Raw genomic sequence first — 7,106 nt, 5'->3', positions numbered from 1 at the left:
TCGTGGGATTGAGAAAGACTTTTTGACCAAAAAGGGGAAAAGATGAGATAAAATAAAGTTTCAGTGACTGAGAGATTTCAAATAAAGTCAAGAGGTTATCCTGGAGGTTATTCTTATGCATTATATAGATAACCCTTTCCAGGTTTTGGTGTATTGCAGTAACTAGAGGGAAGTACCTAAAACGGTTGAACTGTAATATAGTAGCCTTGATTCTTGAAGATGATTGAATAACCATATGGCTTTTAAGGTGTTACCATGTGATTGTGGAAACTTTATCCAGAGTATGGAAAGATAAATAAGAAAAACAAAGACAAAAAGTAAATAACATAAGGGGGTGGTGGGTATGGGATGTTTGGGTGTTCTTTTTCACTTTTATTCTTATTTTTATTTTTAAGTAATGAAAATGTTCAAAAATCTATTGTGATGATGAGTGCGAAGCGATATGTGATACTGTGAACTGTTAATTATAAAAATTGGATGATTGTATGGCATGTGAGTAACATTTTTTTTTAATTTAATGAAATCCTTCCTCATAAAGACATCTGCACCCTCACATTTATGAGATTTTGCCAGATAGCTTTTAATTGATGAGGACTTTTAATTTTTCATCATGGACACAACATTCAGAATCATGACTTTGTTTTAGAAACAAACATTTTTCTTTGTTTAAAAACAAATAAACTTGGCTCGGACTTTCAGAGGCTACTTGGCTGAGCCCTATGGCCATAGAAAATAAAACCTACTTTCTGAAAAAAAAAAGCCAAAAACCAAAACCAAAAACAAATAAACAAACAAAAATGTATGGTAAACCTATATTTTATTTAAAAAATATTCTGAGGGAAATATTTCATTTTCAAGTTTTAGAATGGTAGTGTGGTAGTTAGATTCAGTTGTCAACTTGGCCAGGTGAAGGCACCTAGTTCTGTTGCTGTGAACATGAGCCAATGGTACGTGAACCTTATCTGTTGCTGATTTCATCTGCAGTTGGCTAGGAGGCGTGCCTGCTGTAATGAATGACTTTTGACTTAGTTGGCTGGTGCTTAAATGAGAGAACTCAACATAGCACAGCCCAAGCAGCTCAGCATACCTCATCTCAGCATTTGCAGCTCAGCCCAGGACTTTGGAGATGCAGAAAGAAATCACCCTAGGGAAAGTTGCTGGAACCCAGAGGCCTGGAGAGAAGGCCAGCAGAGATCACCCCGTGCCTTCCCACGTAAGAAAGAACCTCAGATGAAAGTTAGCTGCCTTTCCTCTGAAGAACTAACGAAATAAATTCCTTTTTATTAAAAGCCAATCAATTTCTGGTATATTGCATTCAGGCAGCTAGCAAACTAGAACAGGTAGTAACAACCATTGGCAGCAATGGGCATCTTAAACTGTTTTTCAACTTATTAAATAATGGTTACTCTTCTGATGGGAAAACAAGGAATAAAAGAAGTGAGCAACCATCATTTTGCCAAGTGTATCTGTGCAAAGCCAAGATGCCATAGTAATTTAGCTATGCAGGCTCAGTGTCTGCCAAAGTTCATTTCATAGACAAAGAATCAAGTACTGGACACAAAGCAAGAGTAACATGAAGCACGCAGAGAAGGATCATCAGAATGTGGACAAACCAAGTAAGAGACAAGACACAATTCAGACAAGTCTACAACAGGGATTACTCCACTTTCTCCAATTCATTAGTGAACACAAAGTTTGTTTCTGAACTCCCAACATGAATACTATTTTAGTGGTGAATATACAGACACACACACACACACACACACGTTTGTTTGTATATATATATTCCAAGGTAATTAGATATAATTGGATTCAGTCATTGTCAACAGATCCTTTTATACTCTTTATAAAGCCCTGAGTTAAAAAAAAATAATTCATATGGGATTGACCTCTGGGCAGGACGAAGTTCATCTGACTATGGAAGTCCAGGTTCTGATTCTATACTGCACTTCTTTCAGAAAGTTGTTTTAATAAAGCAAATTGATGTCTGCTTGGACCACAAGTGTTACAATTACAGAACATTAATGCTGAAAGATACCTGCTTCAATAAGATCCTGTCAGAAGTAATCGTGACTCACGTTGTTCAAAGGAAGAAACTTTAATGAAGGGACTACACAGAGAGATGTGGGCAGGGTTAAGGGAACTGACTGGAAATGTTGCACTGATAGACAAGCAACAGCAGGAAACTGTTGTTGCTCCTATAGCCCAGGAACTGAGCCAGAAAGGGGGCACTTCTCAGTAGGATCTGTAAGCACAGAGGGATATTGCCCCAGACAGAAATGCAGGATGGAGCAGCAAAGAAATGCCAGGATTCCTTCTCCTTTGCTTGTCTTCTGCAAGTGCCTGCCATAAGCCAAACCCAAACTAGAAGTCTGGAGACTTCTAGTCTCTAGAACTATGAGACAATAAATTTCTCCCGTTTTAAGCCCATTCAGTTTGTGATATATTTTTTTATGGCAGCCCTAGAGAACTGAGATACCAGGGAAGAAACTGGTGTTTCCCTAATCCCGCAGCTTGAAAGTTCTGCAACCCCAAATTTAGCTGTTTGACTGCTGTGTGCTGCTCTAGAGTGGGCCATGGGGAAACCAATCTTGTCTCCAGAAGTCTCCCCAGTGAACTACGCTCTGTCAGATCTGGTACATGTGTGCTACTTTGCCATTTTTCCTTGTTGACAGGATACTCAGGGAGGAGCTGATAAGGTAGCAGGGGCTGCTACAAAACTCCAGTGACAGATATGGGAAGTCTTCTCATTGTCCACCCTTCTAGCCAGCATCTCCTTTAATCAACTGCATTCTCAACCGATGAGGCCAAGGCTATTGTGCATTACTCATCCACATTGCTTTGCAAAATGAGATAATCAGTGGGATGACTATTGAACATTGTGACCCAGTGTGTGTGACATTAGTATAACCCTCACCTGTGCCTGGTGGGTGGACATCAATATTTGGACACAGAATTGAACAGGAAAAGCCAAAGAGAAGTGGTCATTTACAAACATTTCATAGCTGCTTTTAGAAATGAGTGATATTTATTTGTGGCGCATTGCAAGTTGCTCAGTATTGCCCATATTTATTTCTGTTGCTTTGCAAGTTGCTCAATTATAGTTTTAATGAGTCTTTCATGAATAAGGCTTCGATTTCCACTCATTTCATTTAGGGAGGGTATTGTGGGAAAATGTGGCTTTTTATTATGCCATTGAAGACCTCTTTGTCAGGGTTCCAAGTGGTTATAGCAACTAAGTCTCCTATTGAAACTTCCTCTAAACTCAATCCCTGAAAATTAATTGGAACAGAGTACAGTGAGCTCTGTGAGATGCATCTTTTGGTTTCAGAGAGTCAGAGAGCTGGAAGGTGCATCTGTTCTTTGATCCTTCATGACTTCTATGATCCTTTGAGTCCTTGTGACTTATTTCATACAAGGTTTTGTTGTTGTCTCATTCCCTTGGAAACTCTAGGGCTCTTATAAATAAGGACCACTGCTGGTCATCTTGAGATTCATCCTTGCAGCTGTATTTCACAGAGCCTCAGAGCCCCTCAGACTACTGGCCAAACATTGAGGGCTCTTTCTACCTGTGGAAGGCCATGTCTATTAAAAAATACTTTTAAGGGTGGGCCACCGTGGCTCAGCAGGCAAGAATGCTTGCCTGCCATGCCAGAGGACCCGGGTTCAATTCCCGGTGCCTGCCCATGTGAAAAAAAAAAAAAAAACTTTTAAGAGTTTGAGGTTAACTCTACTTGGTTGCATGAGTCAAGTTTCACCTCTTCTCCTAAGGAAATTGAATCAAAGGGCTTAGTGGGTGGGGACACAGCCTGAACTTCTGGCATTTCCTGAGGACCTTCTCTACTGTTCTTTTCTCTATTGTGTAGCTCCACGTGGGTGCTCTAAGGAGACCAGGAATCATGGTATACAGCTGGGGCAGGAGGGGTATCTGGTGGAGGCCTGGTCAAAGACCATGCTGCGTTATCAAGGCATTTTGTGAGCTCACTAATTCCCAGACATGGGGCTAAGTGTATTAATGGTTATAAGTCTCACAGCAACCCAGTAGTAGGTATCTCCTCTTTTTACATCTGGGGAAATTGAGGCTCCAAGATTTAAATATCTTGCTCAGTTTATACTGTTAGTAAGTGGTGTACTCAAGATTCAATCTCAGGGGGTCTGACCCCCAAACCTGTATTTTTTTTAGTCACTGCTCGATTTTGTGGAACATTGCTGCTGTTTTCACCTCTGTTTACTTCCTGCCAGAGTAGCTGCAGGTTCTAGGGAGAAGGGGGCTTGGCGGGGAGGAAGGCACAAGGGTAGAAAGAAAAGTGATCTGATATACTCTTTTCCACTAATGTACTAGTGATCTAATGTTATAGTTGCTTCAAGCATTTTAATTTTAAAAGAGGGAGAAGTGAGAACCCAATCCTTAAATCATCACTGCTTGAGTACTTGGGCAAGGTGAGGGGAATGGGGACAGAGGAGGGCTGTCAAAGTGTTTTCCTCTCAGGTCCCTTCAAAATGCTGTTTGATATTCCCTGGTAAGGTTGGAAATTTTGTTTGCACCATAGGCACTTGTCTGGATGTGTGGTGCTTGAAAGGTGATCAACCACGGCCTTATTTGAAGCTTCATTATTTTTAAATTAGTGAAATGAAGGCATTAATACTTTAAAAATAGCTGTGGTTGATGCCTACCAGCTTGTCTATCTGGAATAACTAGTGGGCCCTCATAGCTTTCTAGAGTAGGCCATGTGAAGGTTGAACTTTTGATTTGCCATCTTGAGAACAGTTTGGGTAAAGAAAGCCTAAAGAACTTTGCATCTTTTTTTATTCTTGGAGACATTGTTTGGTATTTTATTCAGTGAGTACTTCCCAAATATATTTACAAAGGAACACAGGCTCGGTGTGTCGTCTGGAAGTGTGCACCCAGACTCAGGATCCAGAAATGTAAGCTGGAATTTTGTGTACGTCCATGTATGTGTGTGTGCAACTATGTGACTGAGAGTGGGATATTAAATCTGGGCTTTCTTGCACATATATCTCACCCCAAAATTTCTCTAGTCAGATCAAGTTATGGTGATGTTTATCAGGCAGCTTGCAAGGATGTCCTCATGCACTGTTCTAGTGGGAGATTAAAGTGTGGCAGAGCAGAATACTTTCTACTGTGAAGCAAACTGTTGATGGTGGGTCAACAAAAGTGAAAGCAGATCTATTTGTTTAGGAAACTACCATATGTCATTGAATCTAAGATGTCACCAGTATAATATGTGCCATTACTTTAAATATTATTAAGGAAGAAAAAACGTCTTCCAATGAAACTCTGATGTAAAGCTTTGTACCACTAGAATTTTTATTTACACTTGAGAACTGACTTGAATGGACATAGATTTTTGTCACTTGAAACTTTTATACATTCATAAAATGGAAATTATAAATAAATGGTCAAGATTACCCTATAATGACTTTATATCCATGTCTGATCTTTCTGAATCATATTAATACTATGTCTTTTCTACAGTGTCTGCCTATGAGCCATCAAAACCATAGGTGACACAGCATTTCTTATAAGCAACCTCCACTAACATCTTTAAGATTCTCTTCCCAGTGACAGATGCTCATCCTGTAAGTTTTGAAGTGCATGGTAGGTGATGATGTCATGATAGATGCATCTCAGCTTCAGAGATGTTGACATGTGAAGTAAATGTGAGTTTTAGAATAAATGAAATATGCTAAAAAAGTGAAGTGCATAATATAATATAAGGCCAATTTCAGAAATCTCCAGAGTGAAAAAATAAGTGCCATTTCTGTGAACATGAAAAGATGCAACTGGGGAAAGTCATTAATTTAGAGGTTTCTCAAAATTTGGAGTATGTCAGAATCACCTAGCTTACTTGTTGTTCTGGTTTGCTAGCTGCCAGAATGCAATATACCAGGAATGGAATGGCTTTTAAAAAGAGGAATTTAATAAGTTGGTAGTTTACAGTTCTAAGGTTGAGAAAATGTCCCAATTAAAGTAAGTCTATAGAAATGTCCAATCTACGGCATCCATGGAAAGATACCTTGGTTCAAGAAGGCCAATAAAGTTCAGAGTTTCTCTCTCAAGTGAAAAGGCACGTGGTGAACATGGCGTCATCTGCTAGCTTTCTCTCCTGGCTTCTGGTTTCATGAAGCTCCCCAGGAAGCATTTTCCTTCTTCATCTCCAAAGGTCGCTGGCTCATGGACTCTCTGCTTTGTGGTGCTGCAGCATTCTCTGCTCTCTCTGAATATCCTTCATTCTCCAAAATGTTTCCTCTTTTATAGGACTCCAGGAACTTCTCAAGACCCACCCAAATGGGTGGAGACATGCCGTCACCTAATCCAGCTTATCAACCACTCTTGATTAAATCACATCTCCAGGAAGATGATCTGATTTTAGTTTCAAACATACAGTATTGAATAGGGATTATTCTGCCTTTATGAAATGGGATTTAGATTAAAACATGGTTTTTCTAGGGGACATACATTCCTGTCAAACCAGCACACTTGTTAAAAATGCCAATTCCTGACAATCCCAGACATATCATATTGGAATCCCTGGTTGTGGAACCCAGGAATTAGCATTTTTAGTAAGGCCCTGGGACATTCTGATGTAGGTGGTCTGGGGAATGATGCTTTGGGACAGCTGCACTGAGCCCTTTCAGAAGACCCTCATTTGTGGTGTACATGAAGCTCTCAGATCATGAAGTCCCATGACAACCAAAAGAAAGCAAGACACTTTTTGTTTTTAAAAAGAGGGTAAAATTTGACTTTTCTTTGGAAACAAGCCAAGAACAAGGGAGCCAAGATACTTTGACACCAGAATAGAGAGTAAGTCAGAAACTGGCAAGGCCTAAATAAGGGGCCTGGGAGTTATACTTATTACTTCTCTGCTTCTAGTGATTGTCTTTCGATGTGTTAACACTCAATCATTTATTCAACCTACATATCATAAGGGCTAAGGCTGTTTGTCAATGGACAAACTGATAAAGCTAGTAGGGTGGTCCTGATTAATATTTTATTACAATATAAAGGAGGTCAGTTTAAGGTTAGATAAAGGAAGTGACATATTAATAGAGAAGCAAAGCACAGAATCATTTCCTATGATTCT

The sequence above is a fragment of the Tamandua tetradactyla genome, chromosome 9 (assembly GCF_023851605.1).
Source record: "Tamandua tetradactyla isolate mTamTet1 chromosome 9, mTamTet1.pri, whole genome shotgun sequence".
Lineage (NCBI taxonomy): Eukaryota > Metazoa > Chordata > Mammalia > Pilosa > Myrmecophagidae > Tamandua > Tamandua tetradactyla.
Note: the sequence above shows the minus strand (reverse complement) of the source record.